This window comes from Hyposmocoma kahamanoa, unplaced genomic scaffold (assembly GCF_003589595.1).
Source record: "Hyposmocoma kahamanoa isolate Upper Pololo Valley unplaced genomic scaffold, ASM358959v1 202, whole genome shotgun sequence".
NCBI lineage: Eukaryota > Metazoa > Arthropoda > Insecta > Lepidoptera > Cosmopterigidae > Hyposmocoma > Hyposmocoma kahamanoa.
This window is the reverse complement of record NW_020653726.1, coordinates 18,125,624-18,149,684: the sequence shown is the minus strand read 5'-3', so window position 1 is coordinate 18,149,684 and position 24,061 is coordinate 18,125,624. Positions and strand designations below refer to the sequence as shown.

The window sequence follows — 24,061 nt, the reverse complement described above, 5'->3', positions numbered from 1 at the left end:
ATATAATATATGGTTTAAAAAAATAGCTAAAAATAATTCAATGTCAAGTAATATAAGTAATTAAATATAAAGCTTTATTAGACATACACAGGTTAGACCGTAAAATAAAAAATAGAAGACATGTACGAGTATAAATTGGTAATGTCAATTTATATCTTTGTCGTCTAGGAATTCATTAATAATAACATTTTTCAGTTAGAAAATATTTTAATTTAACTATGAAAGATTTATCAGTTTGGTCATTTTTAATATTTGAAGGAATCTTATTAAATGTTTTAAAGGCTCTGTAATAAAGACTATTTCTTAATAATTTTAACCTTGGCTTAGGTTCGGTTAGTTATTTGTTGCGGCATGAGCTACGTGTAAATTCAAAGTCGGTGATTATATTCCTTACAAACTTCGCAACTTCGAGTATGTACGAGTATATGCAGGGAACGGTCATCATTTTATGTTTTTTAAAAAATTACTTGCAATTTTAATTCTTAATTAGTGTTATGACGTCACAAACTTGTGTTGCCATTTGTTGCAATAGTTTAATTTGTCAAGGAATTTCAATTCTATATTTTATTTTAACTACCTTCGTGGCCGAACGGTCACCATGCTGGTTTGCCACGCAGAAGTCTCGGATTCGGAGAAATATTTGTATAGCGTTCATTAAGTGAGTTAGGGTGTAATTTGTGGTTGTCTATGTAGTGTCCATGGCACTCGCGATACAAGGTTTACCTAGTGCTGGGCTTTGAGTACGTGGGTATTTATTTATTATATATTAATAAAAATATCGGACACAAATAAATTCCTGCATCACGAGCTCAAAAGCTATTGTGGCCTTGGAACTACTGACAGCTACAGATAATTCTTTAATGCTATTATTCCTAAGTTTTTTTTTAATTATATTAAGTGACGGGACGAAAAAGTGCATATATATCCAAAAAATTAATTGACTGTCTGGAAACCCAAGCGCCGGCAGCTGCCATTCCCAACGCATTAGCATAGCACTGGCTCTAACAGTGGCATTTACTTAGCTGCCTATTTACATAGCTATACATTCATATTTACATAATCTCGCAAATCTACAATTTTCTAGGTTCTCTGTCGTCGATTTGTCGAACATTGGTTGAAATAGGTATACTATTGATTTGAAATATAATGTACCCTTTTTATCTTTAAATAAATTGGTATACAAAATCTCAACTTTTCGTTGTCTTACACAATAAAAGTTATTTTCATTTTTTTATAATATCAAGTGACGGGATTCGTCCCGTGCAAAACCGTGCACTTGATAGTAAGCTACATGCCTGTCCATAACAGTTGCAGTGCCATTCAGAGATTTAAATCGCAAAGATCTGACGGGCACTGCCAATGTGCCTGTTACCCTGAGACATAAGTTCACAAGTCCCATGTCCCTGTGATTTCACCAGCAATTTTTCCCTTCAAAACCGGAACACAGTAATGCTGACATTACTGCTTGGCAGCAGAAATAGGTAAGGTGGCAGTACTCCCCGGACGAACTCTTTCACAAGGAGCTCTACTGCTACTAAAAAGTCTGTACGTAACGTCCTCAGTCGGTAGAGCTAGCACGACAGTGAGCGACATACGCGAGAGCGACATACTTTATTATGTCACTCTCGCGCAAGTAGCGCCCTGTCATGCTATATGCAAAAATACCAAAAATAAACGAGCATGTAATAAGAGTGATACGGTTGCAGGAGGCGAAAGATTGTCAGATGCGAAGCAAGTGGAGTTATTATCTATCTGCCCACTTGAATGGGAGATATGGGCGTTATGCTAACCATTAATGTATTTTACATTAATTTAGTAAAGCGAAAAAGTAACTTCGAGAAGTCGCATAACACATTAACATCCTGGTACGTGGGTTAACTAAAACTTAACCATTTCAAAACTTATCTCTTAGTTAAGTAATCATTCATCACTTCCCTATATGTTACAACTATGTATATGAATAATGTTGTGTACATGTAATGGTTATGTGTTTATCAATATATGCCGTCATTGATTGTATGTATAATCTACCTTTATTTGTCTTTCTTTTTTGGGACAAAAAACATTCCTTTGTTTCAACCTACAGACATATTTATTTTTCTAGACCATTGAGTTTCACGTCTATGATTTTCGAACTTCCTTGTCGTAGTGAACAAAAATAATAAAAGGAGGGTAAGTGATAAAAAGTAATCACAGTTTTGTGACGTAAATAGCCGTTCTAGATTTGTAAGTAAGTATTTTGTTGGCATTTTCTTGGTCGAAGGTGTATTAGAAACGAAAGTGGTTTTTCGGAACTAAATAGCGTATCGCTCCTGTGGTGTAGAAAGGTCACTTATGCAAAATAATAACTTTTCAGGAGAGTTATACAATTTCGCATATGTGTCATAATTATGTCTTATTATATGTCGGCTTATGCTGAATGAAGTCCTTTTGTGTACGCCACAACCGCATAAATGACAGTACAAACTTTTGTAGTCGTCATATTTTGTTTTTTGCTTTTTGTCAGTTTTATCTTATTTTATGTTGTTTTTACTTTTTGGGTTTAATTATATTTTTTTACTTTATTTTGCTTGTCTGTTTTATTTTGTTTTGTTGTCTCTACGTGTTGTGGCGTTGTAATAAATGTCTATTGTATTCTATATATTATAAGTTTCATGTAGTTCGTATTATTTTTATAACATTATTGTGATAAAATGGCGCTGTAAATCAGGAGAGCACTACAAATTATTAATTACAAATATAACAAATTACTAAAAAGAAATCCTATTTTCGTGTAACATAAAATTAAATAACATTTATTTATTTTTTAAGAGCTTGACTATTTTAGGACTAGGAAAATGATAATTAAATTTTTACTAAATATTTCGTTTTCTAATTTATAAAATGCGTTATTGTTAAGGTACTTTTTAGATGGACAATAAAAAATGTCGATAATTTTGCATGGTTTTTTTATTTCATTTGGTACGCTATTATAAATTTGTATTGCCATTAAGAGTGGGCCGGATCTGTACAGACTGTACAGATCTATACAGCCTTATTTAGGTTACAATTTGTTCTTTATAAACGTCAGTTACTCGTGATCAAAAATGCATTTCGGTATTTTATATTAAAATTATATTTGCGATACAAAATTTATTTCTTAATTATCAAGACCAGTTAATTAGAGGACCTCCCTATTTTTTCATTAGCAGTAGAGCTCCTTGTGAAAGAGTTCGTCCAGGGAAATACTGCCACCTTATCTATTTCTGCCACCAAGCAGTAATGTGAGCATTACTGTGTTACGGTTTTGACGGGTAATGGTGCTGGTGAAATCACAGACTTTTTAACTTATGTCTCAGGGTGACGGGCGCAGTGGCAGTGTCCCTCCGATCTTCATTACTGCAACTGTTATGGACAGGCGTGTCGCTTACCACCAGGCCCACGACTTGTTCGTCCCGTCACCTGGTATTTTATAAAAAAAATATACCTTGCACCTTCATAATTATCCCCGAAACCCCCAAACAGCATATATAAAATGTTTGGGACATTTGTACCCAAAAAATCAACCTTGGCAACTTGTTTTATAAAATCACCTACTTAAATTTCTGTTTAAGTTCGAGATTGGATAACGGAATACTAATTTATGATCGGTTTTACTTGGGAACAAAAGCTAATAATTTTGTTAGGGAATTTTCGACTTGTTCCCTCATAGTGAACTTTGCTAATTTAATATAATGTGCTCGAATTAATTAATGTGTTCAAGTTTTATATATTGTTTACTTATTGTAATAGACGCTTACCACAATCCAAACATATCGTACATATGCGAGACATACCAGCAAGCCAAGTCCAGGACAGCCTTGAAGTGTAAGTCAAGTAGCTTTAAATTGGATCGTGAAAATTTGAAAGAAAATCTCGTGTTACTGTTTAAGATTTACAAGAAAAAATTAAAGTCACGTGTCGCCGTATACATATGGTTGACAGTAAATAGTTGTCACGTACATGTACTAGGTGACATGGGGGAAACCGATGTAAACACCACAACAATGGAATCGAGAAATAATTCAAATAATTGATTTTCTTTTTTCGTTACAACAGTTTTAATTGTTTTGCGGTAATTTTAAAAACGCCATTTTGAATTAAAATCGTTTTGTAGGCGACTGTTTTTTGGGATAAGCGAATTGTTGTCGAAAATTTTAAGTCCAATTTTAATTAATTAAATCCAAACTCCAGTACATCGTAGATTTCATATTTAACAACAGCTACAGTCAGAGGCGACTCGCGGAAAATTTCAGTGGGAGTTCACTTACCTATATGTACCAGTTTTAAATAAAAAATGAAACACATGTTATGTACATATTGTTCCATTTTAAACAATGCCACTAAATTTGCCAGTTTGCTTATTTGACAAATAAAACTGGCAACATCGCGCGGAGACGGGTGCAGTCGTCACATCGGGTATGCACGGCACGGCAACGTAGCACGGAGCGCCGCGTGCTAATTTTCTCTTTCGCACTCATTGAATTCAGTATTGGACTTTATAAACAACTTCGGTCCACAGGAGCGCATCGCGAAACCCTCCATTTCCAGGGATAGTAAAGCTATATATATGTGTATATGTAAATATATGTATATGTATAGGTACTATATCAAAGAGAAAGATAAAAATCTAATTGTACGTGTATCGTTCATTAATAATAAAGAAAATACTGCGCTTACTAACATAATATGAAAGCTTAATTAATAATTTCATTTTGGGTTGGATAGGAGTGGGAGTTCACTGCACCAGCGCTCCTTAGGACGAGCCGCCTCTGACTACAATCATATAATAATAAATGAACAGTGTTTATTGAACAGACCACTCATGAAGTTGAATTTCATTTGTTACGAATACCTGTCACTGTCACATTGACAGTCCATTACTGCTGTCACACCCGAATTACAAGGTCCACGACTACCATACGTATGAAGCAAAATTATCTATTAAGTCCACGAAAATACTATTATCGAATGATGTATTAGAAATGCAGGAAGGGAACTTTAGCTACGAATTTTTGCTAACCGCATTGATAAATTTGTAGCTGTAAACATCCACGTCCTTTACACTGCTATTAAGTAAGGTTTGTTATCACAATATTGTTGTGGTCAACACAAGTTTCCGAGTATTTTCTTAGGAGGCTTTGAAGGTTGTCAGTTTTTATTTTCGAAGTGTTTATTTTGGGGGACCCGAGTGGAAACGTTAGTATAAGGTGGCAGTTATTGTTTTTATATTTTCATTTTTGACGAGTTTAGTGGCACAGCTTTTTTTATTACTCAAACAAAGGTTAATATTTTCGTCCATTGTAATTTTTAATTTTGTCGGTTAAGAGCATCTTTCGTTCTTGGTATTAGTGTTTTGAGGATAAAACAAATTTTATGGGTCCATATAATCAACTGTCTGGAAATACATCAAGTTTTGTCTACAGGTACTAAGAGATACTAAATTTTCTCTAATAGTTGCTCTTATATTTTTATTGAGTTATGATACCTAAATTTCACTTTTATTTCTACGAAAAAATAATATGGATATACTTTTCTAAATAAAAATAAATATAAATCAGTTTAGTCAATACCAGGATATCGAATTCAGTAATTAATATTAATTACTAAATAACTACAAATTAAATTAAAAAAATTACAAAACAATATGAAATTATGTGCATAAATATTATTCTGCGATAACGGACCAAAGGCATAGTAATACATATATTTATTCAAAAAGGCATGGCCATATTATTTGTTCGTAGGCGATAAAAACCAGGAAGTTTAGGCAAATAACCGTCCGAATTGCCGATAAGCTAAAATACATTAGCAATCGTTGTTTGTTTCCTCCGTTTTGTTCGTTTTTAATTTGCTGTTATAAGCAATGTTTATTTTAATTCGTTTTCATTATTATAATATTTACTATTATCAGATTTTTTATCAGGAACATCTAGAGGCCTACGTATGGCAATTTTCAGCTGCATCAGAAGAAGTCTTTTTCGGCATCCATTTTTATCAAAAAATATGTGGCGGCCATATTAAAAATGACGATAAAGACTTTTGATCCCAAATTATGATAAAAAAACTCCTAAAGACCTCACCATGCATGCAATTTTCAGCCGGATCGAAACAAGTTTTATTATCTATTCTAAATATTTGACTTAAAAAAGTAAAAATGTTTGGATTAAAAAATAATTACTGTTTAAAGTATCTCATATATTCATGCGTTGCTTTATTGGTTATGTGATAATAATTATAATAGCAATGAAAGCTAGTTACTTTACTGATCCAGTGAACTTCATTGCATGAAAAAAATATTCGACACAAGCACAGCCATTTTGCACAATATAACCTTCACTTGTTTCACGAAGAAGCAAATATATTTTCAAATTCAAATCATAAAATTGACGAAATAATCGACCGGTGTTAAAAAAAATTATTAAAGAAACTGATTTTCAGTATTAATTGGCTAAACGTGCTTGATCCCTAGATACTTTTGATGTGTGTTATTTTCCATTTTTTATTGTATAAACTGCTAAAGAATCTAAATTTCCAAGCAACATGTTCAATAATTTTCAATTTAAGCTTATCTTAATGATATAATCCTAAGTTCATTTATATGTATTCATCAGCTTTTCAAGGGAAAATGCCCCCTCCGTCCAAGTCGCTTGACGTATCCATTTTTATGGGTACGTCATGACGACGAGTTTGCATGACTTGAGCAAGTGTACTCGCGGTAAAGTACGACCATTTAGACAGACTATTAGGGATTCATCCTGACTGACCTTCTCTTATAACAGTACACTTTCCGTCTGCAATTGTAGACATAGATACTCAAATTTCACAGTCAGCCGCAAAAACTAGGAAAACTCGAACGCTCGTTAGGGACACATTAACGCCGTATTGTAATAGTGATAAATTATTCTCTGGACCCAGTGTTAGTATTATAAACAGTGACTTTAATGAAACTTTTCGTAACACTCTGTTTGAGTGTCACTCAAACTAATTACAGGCACACGACTTGTTCGTTCTGACGCTTAATATCATAAAAAATATTTGGAATTTGTTGTTCGCAATTAGACAAAAATGTTTACAAAGGCTATATGACTAGCAATCCGGGATGCAAGTTTCTTTCAATTTGTGACATAAGTGCCGTGATGTTTGCATTTAACCCACTTTAAAAAAAAACGGCTTTATGTGACAAATCACGAGATTATAGGTTCAAAAAAATTGTTTCATTTCCAATTTGTATCCGTCGCTAAACCCTAAGAACTCGTAATTTATTTAGATTTTTAATTGTATTTAAATCATAAATTTTGCTATGGGAATGTGTTTATTGATTTTAAGTGTGTTATTAACCATTGCGGGTTGTGGCAGAGATCAGCAACGGCTATGTATTCCATAGCTGAATCATAGACTCATTTGAATTTTTTAATGATTCGTATCTCTCGTTTTATCATTGTATTTTAAAATGGATTTTATCAATAATCCATCCGGGAAACATAACAAGCAAAGACCTATTAACGGAGCTTTGTACGTAAACATTGATTGATCCAAAAGCCCATAACGCAGCTTTGTGGGCTTTCGTACGATATGCAACTCCGAAAATGTTTTTTGTGTGCACGCTCTCGTGAGGAATTACAATATGAACTATAAATTCAATTATGGGTTTTGCTTTAAATAACTTTTTGTCTAGATATAAAAAAATAACATGTTAATAAACGGATATAAATCCTATCTACGCATAATAACAATATACTAGTTCGCTAGATACATGTTTGACAACATTCCAAACACGAACAACAATTCTGATCCCAAACTAAGTAACCAAAGCACTTGTGTTATGGAAATCGGAAACAACGACGGTAAAAGTTAGTTTTTCTACATTGACCCGGTTGGGGGACCAAACCATTTATTTTTAATACTACTTCAGACTAATCTTACTGATAGCTTTATTATACTGTGGCAATATTAGACGAAGGTAATGTCGCTCAACGTTGCGTGCAACGACAAGTCTGTCATCAAAGTTAACTGGGCTAGGGTTCGTTAACTATTGTCTTTTAGTTTTTACTGAACAGCAGTTTAGTCGGTGTGGCCGTTATCACCCGAGAACAGCAGGGCGATTGAAGGGGCGATGCTTTCCATGCGGAACTTGCGTAAATGTTGACAAAAGGTAACATTTCGTTTGAGAAACAAATCTTATCAGAAAATTGAAAACAATGGCAAGTTTGAACAAAAAAAACCAGTCAAATAAAATTGATCATTATCAATCTTTTATACAGCTGGGCACAGGTCTTTTATATTGTATTAAGTGAAGGGACGAACAAGTCGTGTGCTTGGTGGTATGCGACAAGCCTGTCCACGACAATTGCAATGTGTGCCTGTAATTTTACCAACACCCTTACCCTTCCAAACGGGAACACAGTATTGCTCATATTACAGCTTGGCGGCAGAAATAGATAAGGTGGCAGTGCTTCCCTGAACGAGCTCTTTTACAAGGAGCTTTACTTAAGTGAAAATGAAATCAAGTTGTACTCTCTCAAAGCTACCGCTACTTAAAATATTGTAAACGAAAAGTAAGCTATGTGACAAAATTGCATAACCAGATCTTTTCTATGGGTAATAGAGCAACGGAATTCACTCCGGGACACTTGAACAGAAATAATCTAGAAAGTTCTATTCCCGAATTGATTCTTCCGAAAATCGCACTCGGAATTTTCTTCCAACTTTCACAGGGCAAACTGTTGAACCACCGAGATCATCTATTTATATACGTGCCTAAAATACTTCTCCATACACCAAAATACTAACCCAACCTAATATTATTCTATCAATTTCATCGTCCCCAAACGTAATTTCTTAGCTTATCGATCTGTAATGTAAAATTAATAACACCACCGTATTGGATACCGCATGCATATTCAGGTTTAATAAGCACTCGGCATTTTTTCATTCCACACAATGGAAGCTCACTTAATTTGAGTGTTTTGAACTATAACTACAGAATGGTAGATACAAGAGCTATATTCTATTGTATTCAAAAATAAAGATATTGAAGAAAGGAAATTGTCAGCTTTTAATTACTCTAGACAATTTCATCGACGACTACATTTTGATTCGGCCATTTTGAAAAAATATGACAGCCGGTTGGCTCCCGTCGTCCCTTACGATTCTAGTTAGAGCACTATCCTAATCCTCCAAAATTTATTTGGCGGCCATTTTGTTTTTCCAATATCGGTTTTTTTTTCAATCCCAGTAGAAATTGCTCAAAGTGCAAATCATTCTTTTTAACTTCGGGGTCAAGACGTATAATTTTTCCGGGCAACTGGGGTCCTACCTAGTCAGTATGTTAGTGACAAAATACAGCATATTATAGTATTGACTATCGGTACGTACACATCATCCATCAGCCAATTGTAGTCCACTGCTGGACAATGTAACTAGAAACTATCTAGTTATCCCTTAAATAATCAGAACTATAGCATTTTAAGTGACGAACCAGTCGTGCACCAGGTAGTTAGCGACACGCCTACCCAAAACCGATACAATGCCATTCAGAACTTCACAAAAACCTTAGCGTACTGCCACTGCGCCCGTGATCTTCAGATACAAAGTTAACAAGTCCCATGTACCTGTGTCTGCTCTCTTACCTTTCGAAACCGGAGCGCAGTAAATACTCACATTGTGACGGTACTTCCCAGTCTTCTATAAGTAAATTGTAATATCGCACTGTTAATTCAATAGTGTATTCACTCAAAAAGTGTATTTTTTTTAGAATCGATGAAAAACTAATTATTCGCTTCTTGTGAAAGGTTATTAAAATGTATGTATAAGTTAAAGTTTATTACAGACATCTAAATAATTTCCTACTTGCCAAATATATTTACAAATAAACAGAAAAAAATAATTTGTATTTTTAAGGACTGTTTTGTCCTCACGAAAAGTTTGTCTCAATTCGAGTTTAGTAGATATTATGTTTTAATTGTTTCTTACAATATTCTAACGACGGTTTTATTGACACGTAGAAAATCAAATGTTACGTTCAGCAATAGTATAATATTGAATTTCACATATGTTGAGTTACAACACTATAGTAATGGCAGTGGGATATGTAAGAATTCAGTTCACACTATAGACAAATTTGGTGCTATTTCAATAAATATATAAATAATAGTAGTAATTTTTATATTAGTATTGTACAATTGAAAAATAACAAATACTTTACCTCAAAGGAACAATTTTCCTCGTAAACATTTACCGTGTGTTGAAGATAAAATAAAATAATTCAAAGTGCACCATTAACTAATGTCGTTACGGTTTACGACACTCCGCTGTTCGTCTGTTCGTTAGCTGTTAGTGCTGATAACATCTCACCATTCGTATGGCGTAACACAAAAGACTTATTATTTAAAAATACACATGACCAGTCTTCCTGCAATAATAACCAGATCGTCAGTACACCTTCAAGGTGGTCTGTCCACATAAAAGAGTTATTCTTTAAAAGTCACACTCAATTTAATTAAACGTACACTTCCCTGTAAGACGACCAGTCTTCCCGCAATCATTACCAAGTCGTCGGTAGGCCTTCAGGGTGGTCTGCCCACACAAAAGAGTTATTCTTTAAAAATCATACAGTTTTCAGTTTAATTAAACGTACACCTCCCTGTACGATCGCCACAACGACCAGTCTTCCCGCAATCATTACCAGGTCGTCGGTAGGCCGTCAGAGTGGTCTACTCACACAAAATAGTTATTCTGTGTTTAACTGCCTCCGTGGCCGAACGGTTACCATGCCGGACTGCCACGCAGAGGCCCCAAGTTCGATTCCCGGGCCGGGAGAAATATTTGTATGGCCTACATTTATTTCTCTCGTGAGTTTGGGTGTAATTTGTGGTTGTCTATGTGTGTGTCCATGGCACCCGCGACACAGGGTTTCCCTATTGCGGGGCTATGTTGAGTGTGTGCGTTATTATTATTATTCTTTAAAAATCACACAGTTTTCAATTTAATTAAACGTACACCTCCCTGTAAGATCGCCAGAACGACCAGTCTTACCACATCGTTACCAGGTCATCGGTAGGCCTTCAGGGTAGTCTGGCCGCGCTGCGCCACCCATACGCAGTCGCCTTTCGTGAACACTTTGGTCTCATAACAGTAGAGCTACTTGTAACAGAGTTCATCCAGCGACCTACCTCTTTACCAATTTTTGCCGCCATGTAGTAATGCGAGCATTACTGCATTCCAGGTTAGAAGAATTAGGATACTGGTGAAGTTACAGACACATGGGACTTGTCAATTTATGTCTAAGAGTAAGAGGCGCAGTGGCAATGCCCTTCAGATCTTTGCGATTTAAAGCTCTGAGTGACACTGCAACTGCACTGGACTGGCGTGTCGCTCACCACCAGGCGCACGAATTTTTCTCTTGGTATCATAAGGTTCTGCTTCTGATTTGACTTTATTGGCTTGTAATTTTGAAGTTTATTAAATATCATGTGGTATTACCGTGATATTCAATGATTTTTTTTTATGAAATTACTCCACTACAGTACCGGAACGCTATGATGTTTCGATAGATTACAATAGTGAGACCAAATCTAATTCATTATCGAAAAAAATATAATCAAATGCGAGTCGCATCTATAAGTATTTAGATTTAAAGCTAGTATTGCAAGGGGTAGTTTATTTAAAAAAATTTTATAAGACTAAAATGAAAATGTTTACTTAATATATCGTCAATTCGAAACTGCTTTGTTTTGCTTTGACGCGAGTTTGCCGGAAGTAGAAGTTGTGCTGAACAGCGATCCTATGTGACGACCGTATTTTTTAAAATTTGGAATTTCGAAAAACAAATGCCGAGTTGTGTCGTAAAATTCTACATTCCAGTAGGTCAATGACATTCCATAACTTTTTCTTCACGTCACTGTTGACAACAATGCACATCAATTAACTCCTTCAACGTAGTTATGAATTAATACGAAACTGATCATAGCGTGCCGGTGCTCTTTAATTTGTTATAATTATAATAACAAAGATCAAAACATTAAGAAAATTCATTCGATTGGGATTGGCTGTATTCGAACCATGACAGACCCTGAATCTTTCCATGCGTTTATTCCAGATTCTTGTTTTTGGTTTTAACATTATTGATGTAAAACTAGGATTTTTAAATTATAAAGACGGAAAAGAAGACGGTATCTCCCGGCAAGCAGCCCTCAACGACTTTATCCGCCGGGCCCTTGCAACTGGTAACGTGCCCTCTATACTCCAGCCAAGCGGCATGTTGCGAACAGATGGCAAGCGCCCGGACGGAATGACTCTCATCCCTTGGAGTATGAGCCGAGCACTGGTGTGGGAAGCCACATGTGCCGACGCACTTGCCCCATCCCATCTCCAGCATACCAGCAAGAGGGCTGGCTCCGCAGCTGAGCTGGCGGAAAGAATAAAAAGTAACAAGTACCAGGATCTCGGCTCCGACTACCTATTTACAGCCCTTGGAGTCGAAACCCTTGGCCCGTGGGGTCCCAGTACCCTTCACCTGTACAAAATTTTATCCAGAAAATTAATTGACTGTCTGGGAAACCCAAGGGCCGGCTACCTTTCCCAACGAATTAGCATAGCACTGGCTCTAACCGTAGCATTTACTTAGCTGCCTATTTACATAGCTATACATTCATATTTACATAATCTCGCAAATCTACACATTTCTAGGTTCTCTGTCGTCGATTTGTCGAACATTGGTTGAGATAGGTATACTATTGATTTGAAATATAATGTACCCTTTTTGTCTTTAAATAAAGATATAAAAATATTTTGTTTTTAACTACCTCCGTGGCCGAACGGTTACCATACCGGACTGCCACGCAGAGGTCCCCGGGTTCGATTCCCGGGCCGGGAGAAATATTTGTATGGCCTACATTTATTTCTCTCGTGAGTTTGGGTGTAATTTGTGGTTGTCTATGTGTGTGTCCATGGTACCCGCGACACAGGGCTTACCTAGTGCGGGGCTATGTTGAGTATGTGCGTTATAAAGACAAACTCGAAAATGTTCTTATGTGGTATGCAAAATCTCAACTTTTCGTTGTCCTACACAATAAAAGTTATTTTCATTTTTTATAATATCAAATGACGGGATTCGTCCCGTGCGAAGCCGTGCGCCTGATGGTAAGCTACATGCCTGTCCATAACAGTTGCAGTGCCACTCAGCTCTTTAAATCGCAAAGATCTGAGGCACACTGCCATTGTGCCCGTCACCCTGAGACATAAGTTGAAAAGTCCCATGTGCACAGGCACACCTGTAAATTCACCAGCACTTTTACCATTCAAAACCAGAACACAGTAGTGTTAACATTGCAGCTTGGCGGCATAAATAGATAAGGTGGCAGTACTTGCCTGGACGAACTCGATTACAAGGAGCTCTACTGCTATATTATGTTTTTATGTTAGAACCATGATATAAATAAAATTCGTGTTACCTGGTGTTAACATTATTATTGTCCATTATATATTTGGCTTTAGAAATACACGGTGAACAGTTGTAAGTAGAATAATATCAAAACAAAGCTACTTTGATTGTTTTAACGCATCGAGTATATAACCAGAAATAGAAACGAAATGTCACTTAATTTGTTTGAAAACTATTTTGCCATATCATTACTGTGACAACTGCGCTCCGATTGGCCAGCCAGAGTTCGAAACAATTGACGGGTGTCGTCAACTGTTTCACTTCAAATCGACCAGTTAACTTGAGCTTTACTATAATGGACGAAAATTGCAAAATTACATATTTATGATGAAATGTGATTCCGTTTGTTTTGTAGTTAGATGTTTTGCTGTTTTTCCCACACCATCGAACAGAACAGCACGGTATTGTTAGAGATATTATGTTTAGTATATAAAATAAATAAATAAAATAGTACAATAAATACAGAATATTTTTTGGAATATACGGAGACGTACACACAGTTCAGTAGTTGGCCTGGCTACATTTCAGTGCAAACGGGAGTTGACATTTATAAGAGCTGTATCGCTAATGTATTACCAGGATTATATGGCCCTTACTTCGTCTTTATTTCTGGTTATATACTCGATGTTTTAAGGTAATTGTCAGAAGTTTAAAGTTTAAAGCCGATTGGTCTAAAACTATATTCCTCCTGTAGTGTACCTGAAATGTTATATAAAACTTGGCTCCGCCCACTGCAAGACGCAAAGTAGCCGTCCCGCTCGCACATACTAATTCCAAATAATTGAGACACCGAATACCAGCAGATTTAAAACATATTTTTGTTATTGAAAATACGCTTGCGGGCATGAATTCGGGCTGTTCGCACAATGTGAAATAAGTCCAGTATTCAGAAATCTGGAATATTAAAATTTGTACATGAGTATTTTGTAAAGAATTTAATAACGCAGCATTAAAACAAAAAAATATATAATTAAAAAAAACTGTGTGTTTACTGGAATTTTTTTCTTAAAAATATACCTTGAATGAAAAAACCACAAAGTAATTAAAAAATATATTACCTCAAACCATTTTAATTTTGCACAATAATTCCGTGTGTTTTAAATGCAGTTTTGCACGCAAAGAAAAAACAGATACAATACAAAAACATAGGGACGGGTATTATCGGCGATCGTATCGCTAAACAGCGATCTCCACTACGCAATCTTACAATTTATTAGGGCGTTACAAACGCTGGTGAAAGGCAGTTAATGGTGCCAACAGTTAAACTGTACATGAATTGAATTGAATATACCTTACACAAACTTCATATGACATATATGCATATGTAAATATATGTTTTTTATATATATAATATATATAGAATATATATAGAATATTCTTGTGGTACATGCATTGTTTTTTATTGCAAACTTCCGGAAAAGATGTACAAAGAAGTAGAATGCAGGAGAATTTCCCGCTTCAAGATCTCCGATAATCGCAAGACACGAGAGTGAAAATCATGACGGATTAAAACTTGTTAAAATTACTAAAAGAGCAGTAATTTAATTTAAGTTTAAGTGTGTTCTTAATCGTTACGGTATGGCAAATTATCATAAAGAGCTTTTTACTCTATTGTAGTTGAGTCATTAATTAATATTTATGTTGTATTATCTGCTTTCGTATTTTTTGTTGCATATCAAATTAATAAATTAAGACTTTGTTTTTTTAATGGAAAATAATGTAAGTGTAACTACACGGAATTTAAATTAATTAAAAGGGAATGGGATATAAAGAAATACTTGAAATTTTAATACAAAGTGATTATGTCATTACTCTATAAATCGTGTTATAAGTCGTGGAGAAATAAATTTTTAATTTAATTTCTTATAAGTGTATGATCAGGAATCTTTTAGAGAAACATGATAATAAAATAGTATCATCAAACTTTCAAAAATGGCCTCTGATTGGTGCAAATGCTCGCGTTGTGGTGCTTTGGTACGGTGTGCAGCTGCGAAGTTAGTTTTATAGGCGCGTTTTAACTTTAAATTTAAACTATGAACTACAAATTCACTGGTTGATTGTTTTTAAATTCACTTCTATGAAAAAATAAAACAAATCAATTTTGATTTTTTTTGTAATTTTTTTGTGATGACAACAAATCGTGCGCCTAGTGGTACGCGACACGCCTGTCCATAGCAGCTTCAGTGCCACTCAGAGCTTTAGATCGCAAAGATCTGAGGGGCACTGCCACTGTACCCGTCACCCTGAGACAGAAGTAGACAAATCCCACGTGCCTGTGATTGTAAACTTTCGACGTTTTTAAATATTGATTAAAATTTTGGCCCAAATTTATTGCCCATTAGTATATGATCGTATCCATAATGCTTTTATAAAGGACGATTATGTTGTAAAATGGAATCAATTTTAAGATATTAATGTTTATTGGAATAATATTTATTTAACGAGGTAAAATTCGATCTAACTGAATGCCAGTTAATTGATTACCATATTAATTAAATTTTCAAAATAGAACGCATATATTTTGTTTAGTTACGCAATAGCGTAACTAAAAAAATAAGACACGAATTTTGGATGGTGACATTTTTAACGTCTACGTACGTAACGTACGTAACGTAGCTTTAAGAATTACGACTAGACTTTGACTGACATATTTCGGAACAGTTTGATAAGAGAACGTTGCAGCATATATGCAAAATATAATGACAAAGACAGAGAAAGAGATGTTTAGGTGATTCGGACATAATATAGAAGGGATGAAGGAAATAAGATTGAAGATGAAGAAGGTTCTAAAATCTCTCAGCAAATGTCACTAGTGGCTCAGAATGTCGAAAAATTCAGTACAAAGATTGTTAACAAAAACACATAGGAGAATTTCGTTAACTTGACCCGTGGTTCAGTTGGTAAGAGCAACGAGTTCCAAGCCGTGAGTTCAAATCCCATCGGGTCGAAAAAGTTTTCTATGTGTTCGATCTTTTTATTAATGGTCCTTGAATCCTTGTGAAAGAATTCGTCCAGAGAAATACTGCCTAACTTACCAGTTCCTATCGCCAGGAGGTAATGTGAGCATTACTGCGTTCCAGTTTTGAATGGTAACGCTGCTAGTGAAATTACAGACACATGAGACTTGTCAACTTATTATAATCTCAGGATGACTGGCGTAGTGGCAGTGCCCTTCAGATGTTTGCGATTAAAAGCTCTGAGCGGCTCTGCAACTGCTATGGACAGGCGTGCGCTTACACTTAGAACCATAAAAAATGGCGGTAGAAATAAATAAGGTGGCAGTACTTCCTTGGACGAACACTGTTACAATGAATTCTCCCGCTTCTAAACTTTATATCTCCAAGCATAAACCTATATTAAATAATAGTAAGGTCCTATTTTCCTACCAACTTCCTTCACTTATATACAATACCTTCCTATTGTGTGACTAACTATCTTCAAGGAGACAAAGAAACTAATGTCCATATAGATTTAAAGTCAAGATTCGTCCAGGAAAACGTGACCCAAATACAAACGACACTTGAGTTCGACAACCCTGAATAACTTATTACTTACAATGTATTTTCGGAACTTTCCAATTACTGGTGAACTAGAATTTTACCGCTTTTGGTACCAAAAGTTATTTTTCCCATCACTCAATAATTGTTGTAACTGATATTTTGTAAAGAACTAGATCGAACACTTGCACTGAACTTAAGTATGTCTTAAACCAATGCTTAAATTGATAAGACACTCTTAACACAATGTATTAAGAGTGTCTTTTGCATTGCAATTATTGGTTTAAGACGTACCTAGGTTTAGTGCAAGTGGACATAAGAGATTTTTTTCGATCCAGCCAGCTGGATCAAATTCAAACCAGCGCTTTCAGAATACCTGACGCTCTCGAAGTACAAACGCATCAGACCTTACGAATTTTTCTATGTGCTTGTTGTAGATCTTTCTTTTTATGTTTTTAACGACTTTTTGCCGTAACGCCATCTGTGAGAAATGCATGAAAGTTCTCACTCAGCCAGGTACCTTTTTAGCTATCAGCGGCTGACTTGAGATGTCGCTTTAGTAATAGTAATATTAAGTCTATTGAATATCTAGATGTTTTCCTACCATAATATTCAATTAGTGATATTTGCTAACATATTGACTGCATGTTTTCAGTTAATACGTGAAGTCGTAATCAACTTCATGCAGCCGAGACCAGTCGTTATCCGAGACCTCGGCTGCATGAAGTTGATAACGACTTAACTGCATGCAGTCGAAACCGACTTAATGCAGCCGAGATCGACTGCTTGCAGTTAATGCGCGAAGTCGTTCCCAACGTCATGCAGTCGTCGTCTCGCCTACATAAAGCATGCAGTCAATCTGTTACCAGCCTTAAGGATTACGAAACTTGTTGGTGGGTTTTTTCTTTTTCCACAATGCACGCCTAGTTACTATCGGATGGACGCTTCTAGATTTTATGGTGGAAATTGTTGTGGCTTTCGAGGCCAGCTGAGGGGATTAGGTGGCCGTATAGAGGACGTCCACCGTCACTTTCTTGTTTATGCTTCTCTGTGCACAAGCATGTGACGTGCTTAACCAAAAATACTAATTACGGCAGTTAGAAAAAGTACAGTATGAGTAAAATTAAAATTTCGTTTTACAGTACACTTTGTTTTAGGTATAACTTTAAGGGTTAATACTACCTCAGCTGGAATTCACATTTTTCCCGTATCGTATCTTATTTTCTCAAATGACATCTCGAGAAAGAAACTACCATCTCTATACGAAGCAACGTAGAATAGTTAGTGATTTTTCCTTCATGTTCAAAATTTTCACTCATAAAATCGACTGCCCCCAGTTAGTAAAATTTGACATACGTGTCCCAGTTAAATACGCTTGGAATAAAGTAACTCCTCTGTTTCCAATACCACGAAAAACAGTTTTTAGAATTTTCCCGTCTCAAGTCTAAGCAAATTCTTTTTCACCTAGCAGGATACATTCCATCATACTTACTCCCAATTAATTAAGTATGTATTTCTTATCGAGTTCTTAGGTTTTCGCAATTGTTACACATAGGAAATGAAACAATTTTTCGGATTTAAATCGCGTATATTTGTTTTTTCAAACAAACCGACGTTTCGGGACCTTTACAGGTCCCATGGTCACGGTTGACTGAGGTGATACAGTCTTCAATCAGTTATGTCTAATATTAATGCAAATCACCCTATTTTTTTCACTATAGTTACAATAGTTATTAATTAAATACCTTATTTTTAATTTTACAAAGAAAACATTTCAAGTTACGCTACATTAAGTTTTACAAATTATTTTATTGAATGAATTTTTATTAAGTTCAATTTATTATTAATTAATAATAGAAATTATAATAAACTAAAACATATTAATTAGTACTGCAGTCTTATATTTGTTTGGGATTTTTCATCAGAGGAAATACTGGATCCCAAACTGGTGGTACGGAGAAACCATCTTCCCCGTTGAAATTAGGATGTTTTTTAATTTCAATGGCCTCTCGCATCGGTTTGTTTGAAAAAACAAATATACGCGATTGAAATCCGAAATACTGAAATAAAACTGTAATAATGTAATCAAATATTGATAAATCTTAAATAAATAAACTATTAATAATAATAATAATAACGCACATACTCAACATAGCCCCGCGCTAGGGAAACCCTGTGTCGCGGGTGCTATGGACACACACATAGACAACCACAAATTACACCCAAACTCACGAGAGAAATAAATGTAGGTCATATAAATATTTCTCCCGGCCCGGGAATCGAACCTGGGACCTCTGCGTGGCAGTCCGGCATGGTAACCGTTCGGCCACGGAGGCAGTCTTATATGTATGTATGTAGTATTATATGATCCGCTGCTGAGCGTGGGTCTCTTCTAAGACGAAGTTTGACCATAGTCCGCCTAATTGGCCCAATTCATGTTAAGATAGTCTCTTGGATACACAGGAAGTGCATTACTAATAACCAGTGCAAACACAGGGACCTTGTAAGTTCAGGTCTTGATCCCAGATTGGCCCGTGGACAGGGTTATCTCAGATAGTTGTCACGGACTTCATCCGGTTCTCAAAAGCTAGTGCCTCAGGTAACTTTATTTGCCAGCCAAGTTGAAGGTAAAACTATGAACACATGAACGAAGTGTAAGAACGTTATCATGCTGGACTGCCAAGCAGAGGTCTCGGGTTCGATTCCCGGGCCGGGAGAAATATTTGGACCTGGGACCTCTGTATGGCAGTCCGGTATGGTAACCGTACTGCCATGGAAGCAGTTGTATATTTCTTTATATAAGCTACTTACTTGTATACTAGAAAATTATAATATATTCAAATTGCTTATTAATCTTGTAAAATGGCGAGATTGTAATTAGTTATAAGATTATGTTTTGCTTTATAACAAAAAAAATTGCGTGTCAAGTTGAAAATAATTTTCTTTCCCCGTTAGCGAAAAGTATTGCGATTAAAAATTCACTAATGTACTAAGCTTTCAATTTACTTGTATGGCTCCACCGTCCACAGCGTCCACCGCTCAATGCTTCACGTTTACAAATACGTTTACGTTCAAAGTTAACGTAATTTCTCAATACGTTACTTAATTTAATTACTCTTCATCAATTATAGAAACAATACCACTTAAATTGATAATCATCTTTTACAAGCCTCCGCGGAGTCGCGTGTCTAAAAAAATTCATTCGCATCGTGGTCATTGTGTTATTTCATGCAATAAATAATTGCACGAAATAACTAGTTACACCTCATGGCTATATTTACATTTGTTGCTATAACGAAGTATATGAATGTGAGTCTGGATAATGACAATTGAGCAAGAATAAATGAATTATACTACTAGTAATAATCATTAAAGAAAATTACATCATTCTTCAGGCCTACCGGTTAACTGAGTCGGTTCCTGAGGTTGCTGCGCGGTACAAGATAATACCATCAAGATTTTTCTGAAGATATTCAATAACAAGTTGATGAAAAATTGCCCAATGACTAGTTTCTTCATTTCAATTATCAATAAAATAGTTTTTTTTACGATAACAACAATTGACGAATTTGGTGTCATTTTTAACCGACTTCAAAAAAGGAGGAGGTTCTCAATTCGACTGTATGTTCTTTTTTTTTGTATGTATGTTACGCGATAACTCCGGTATTTGTGAACTGATTTTCATGATTCTTTTTTTATTGGAAAGGGGGTACTTCCATAGTGGTCCCATTTCATTTTGAAAAAAATCATCCACCTCGAAGGGTCACGCATGAAGATTCATTTTCATAAATAGCGCCTAACTTTAATTTAGGAGCAATTGCTTTGAGTAGAGAGAACCGATTATTATTATCAGCAGTGTCCAAGTTCCTGTATAGTGGCGAACAAGGGAATATTTCAATAAAACTTAGCAAATAGACGTAATTCCACGTACTTTTGAGGTCGGTTTTTTTAGTACTCTGTACTGAGATTATTTCCAATCTACTTATTATTGAATATCGCAAGAAAAATCTTGTTGAAAGATAACCTATAACGTGTCGGGCGCAGTGGCAGTGCCCTTCAGATCTTTGTGATCTGAAGCTCATTGTGGCACTGAAACTGTTAGCTGCACATACTGACTGTATCGTCTCAGTCAACCGTGACCATGGAACCTGTAAAGGGCCCGAAACGTTGGTTTGTTTGAAAAAACAAATATACGCGATTTAAATCCAGAAAAATAGTTTCATTTCCTATATGTAACAATCGCGAAGACCTAAGAACTCGATTATGACGTTGTCACTATGTACAGAAGTAGCAAAACTATGTAAAAAACTAGGTAAAGAACAACAAAAGTAGGTCATAAATCATAAAATATAAAAAGGTACCAAAAACAAGTACAGTTAAAATTAGAATGCAAACGAAATATTAAATAAAGTCGAAAATATTTATTATAACACTAAAAGAACATACTGCGGCAATAAGCTACAAAAGGATAAGAATAATAAAGCGATGAAAGTAAAATTTTGCATATTTTTTATGCACAAATTCAGCTCTTCATTACGGAATAATAGAAAGTCTTGTTAAGACATTCATATAATAGGCCCCAGTTAGACTGTTATCTATTAAATGCTGCTACGTCGTATTTCATATTCATGAGCTAGTACGAAGTGACAATTTAATGCAATTAAAAATTACCACCCGCCCTAATCCTGCGCACGGAGTTTTATAGAGTGGGGATTTGTATCGTGCTAATATTAAATTATGTTTTGACTAAAAAGTATACAGTGTTTCTGTTATTGAGAAACTAAATTTTAGTTTCTATGAGTACAACAGTATGTATATTGTTACGCGTGGCGGTCATGTTCAAAAATTATCAGTACATGTTAAAAAATTATCAGTACACGTTCAAAAATTATCGGTATACATTTTTCAAAAACAGTTTTCTGAAAAGCGGTCGCATAAGCAAAGCTCCGTAATAAAAGTAACCCCTTTCTAGCAAATTATATAAATAACAAATGTTCACAAAGCATTAAAAGAAAAATACTATATATACATAGAAGAATAATACCGGTAACTTTTCTAGTTAAATTTCATTTAGGACCACAACCCGAGGAACTTTGCCTTGGAGGTGGTCAATAATTTTCTCTTTTAAGCATATTTAGCATATTATTTACCTTATTTAATGCTACGTACATGTTTGTTATTTAGTTTATTGATAATTTTTAAACATGGCCGCCTCTCGCAACGTAAGTCGATAAAGCTGTGAAAATCTCATTGACTAATAAGTTTCCAAGTTTAAATCAAGGCAGTTTACTGATGACGTCAATTTTATTTCTATCTGAATGTACGATGATATCACTTGTTCAAGGGCGTCGTCTTAAACACGAATGTACGTAACTTACAATATTAACTGAAAATAATTTGCATACTTCGATTAAACATATCATGTTTTATGTTGGGATGTAAATAATTAATTTTCAAAACTGTGAGTTACGTCCACTAGTGTTGCAAAAGTCAAAAAGTTTTTTTCATCTTTATAGTTTTTTTAACCTGTCGTGCGACCTAGAGACACACGGTATCGCTAACGATTTGGTAAAAATAAATTAAAAATAGTGGATGAAAACATATCACTTAATTAGGAAATGAAACTATTTTTCCGGATTTAAATCGCGTATATTTGTTTTTTCAAACAAACCGACGTTTCGGGCCCTTTACAGGTCCCATGGTCACGGTTGACTGTATCCGGAAAAATAGTTTCATTTCCTATATGTAACAATCGCGAAAACCTAAGAACTCGATATATCACTTAAGTGTCTATATAACCTCAAATGGCTTTGGTTGATCTGCATAACAGAGAAAATATTGAATCAATCACTTGGGAAAACAATATTTAGTAAAATTAAGGATATACACGGATATAATACTATACTATAAAAATTTTCACGATAGAAAAAAACACAAACTTACCTCGAGATTTTCCAAGGCAATATCTATTCAATAGGTATTTTACATATACCATTTTTTTTATATCAACAGAACTAAATAGTACACGTATACTATACGATATACATTTTTTAAAAGGCTTTACGTTTGTAAAAAAATAAATTCTGAAATAAAGTCAGTGCCACTCGACCCAAGCAAAATGAACCGTATTAATATGGGGAAAAAATTGAATTCGAGCTGAAGCAGTATCCACGCTTAAATCATTAGGGACACCGGGTGTCTCTAGAATACGTGACAGTTTAAACAGAAATTTCAAAATACTTGTTTTTGCTTATCCTTTCGCTGGTTGTGCGAATGCAATAACAAAGCCATCTAAGTTTATTAATTGACTAAAACCATCCTTCCGTCTCTAGCATTCATTTAATTATGCAACCCCGTCAGAGTCCGTTTATTTTGGAATATATTAACTGTGGAATTAACTGGTCGCATTCCGCTCCACATTTACGGTAAGGCTGCCGTGCTTTTTATACATTTTGGTTTTTATTATAATTATTTTATTTATTAATTATCTCTGAACGTCTTTTACAGGTAGTTTAGTTAAGACAGAGCAATATCAAAGTTACTAATCGTGTAAAGATTTATTCACTAAATTATAGAAAACTAAATAGAATGATAACGCACACACTCAACATAGCCCCGCACTAGGGAAACCCTGTGTCGCGGGTGCCATGGAGACACACATAGACAACCACAAATGCACCCAAATTCACGAGAGAAATAATTGTAGGCCATACAAATATTTCTCCCGGCCCGGGAATCGAATCTGAGACCTCTGCGTGGCAGTACGGCATGGTAACCGTTCGGCCACGGAGGCAGTTATAATGTAAATGATATATTGGTATAGTAATCCTTGGCGGTTCATACTTATTCAGAATTATGTTCGTCTAAAAATATAATTTTACTATTGATATGAAGTTATTATGGTAATCTATTTAAGATTATGAATGGCTTTTTAACCCGTCACGCATCCTATAGAGACACACGGTGTCCCTAATGATTTTAGCACTGTAGCTTCCTAGAGCCACACAGTGTCTCAACCATTTAAAAAGTCGTTTAGGTCACCGTGTGTCTCTAGGATGCGTGACATGTAGGGTTAAGAACTGGTAAATCCCAATGACGGATT

At 35.2% G+C, this 24,061-nt stretch overlaps 1 protein-coding gene across 6 annotated transcripts in view; it reads left to right on the top strand.

The window, feature by feature from the left end:
* The window catches only part of LOC113227103 (CUGBP Elav-like family member 4), a 449,761-nt gene that overhangs the window by 14,891 nt on the left and 410,809 nt on the right, over nucleotides 1-24,061 (top strand). The window lies entirely within an intron of this gene.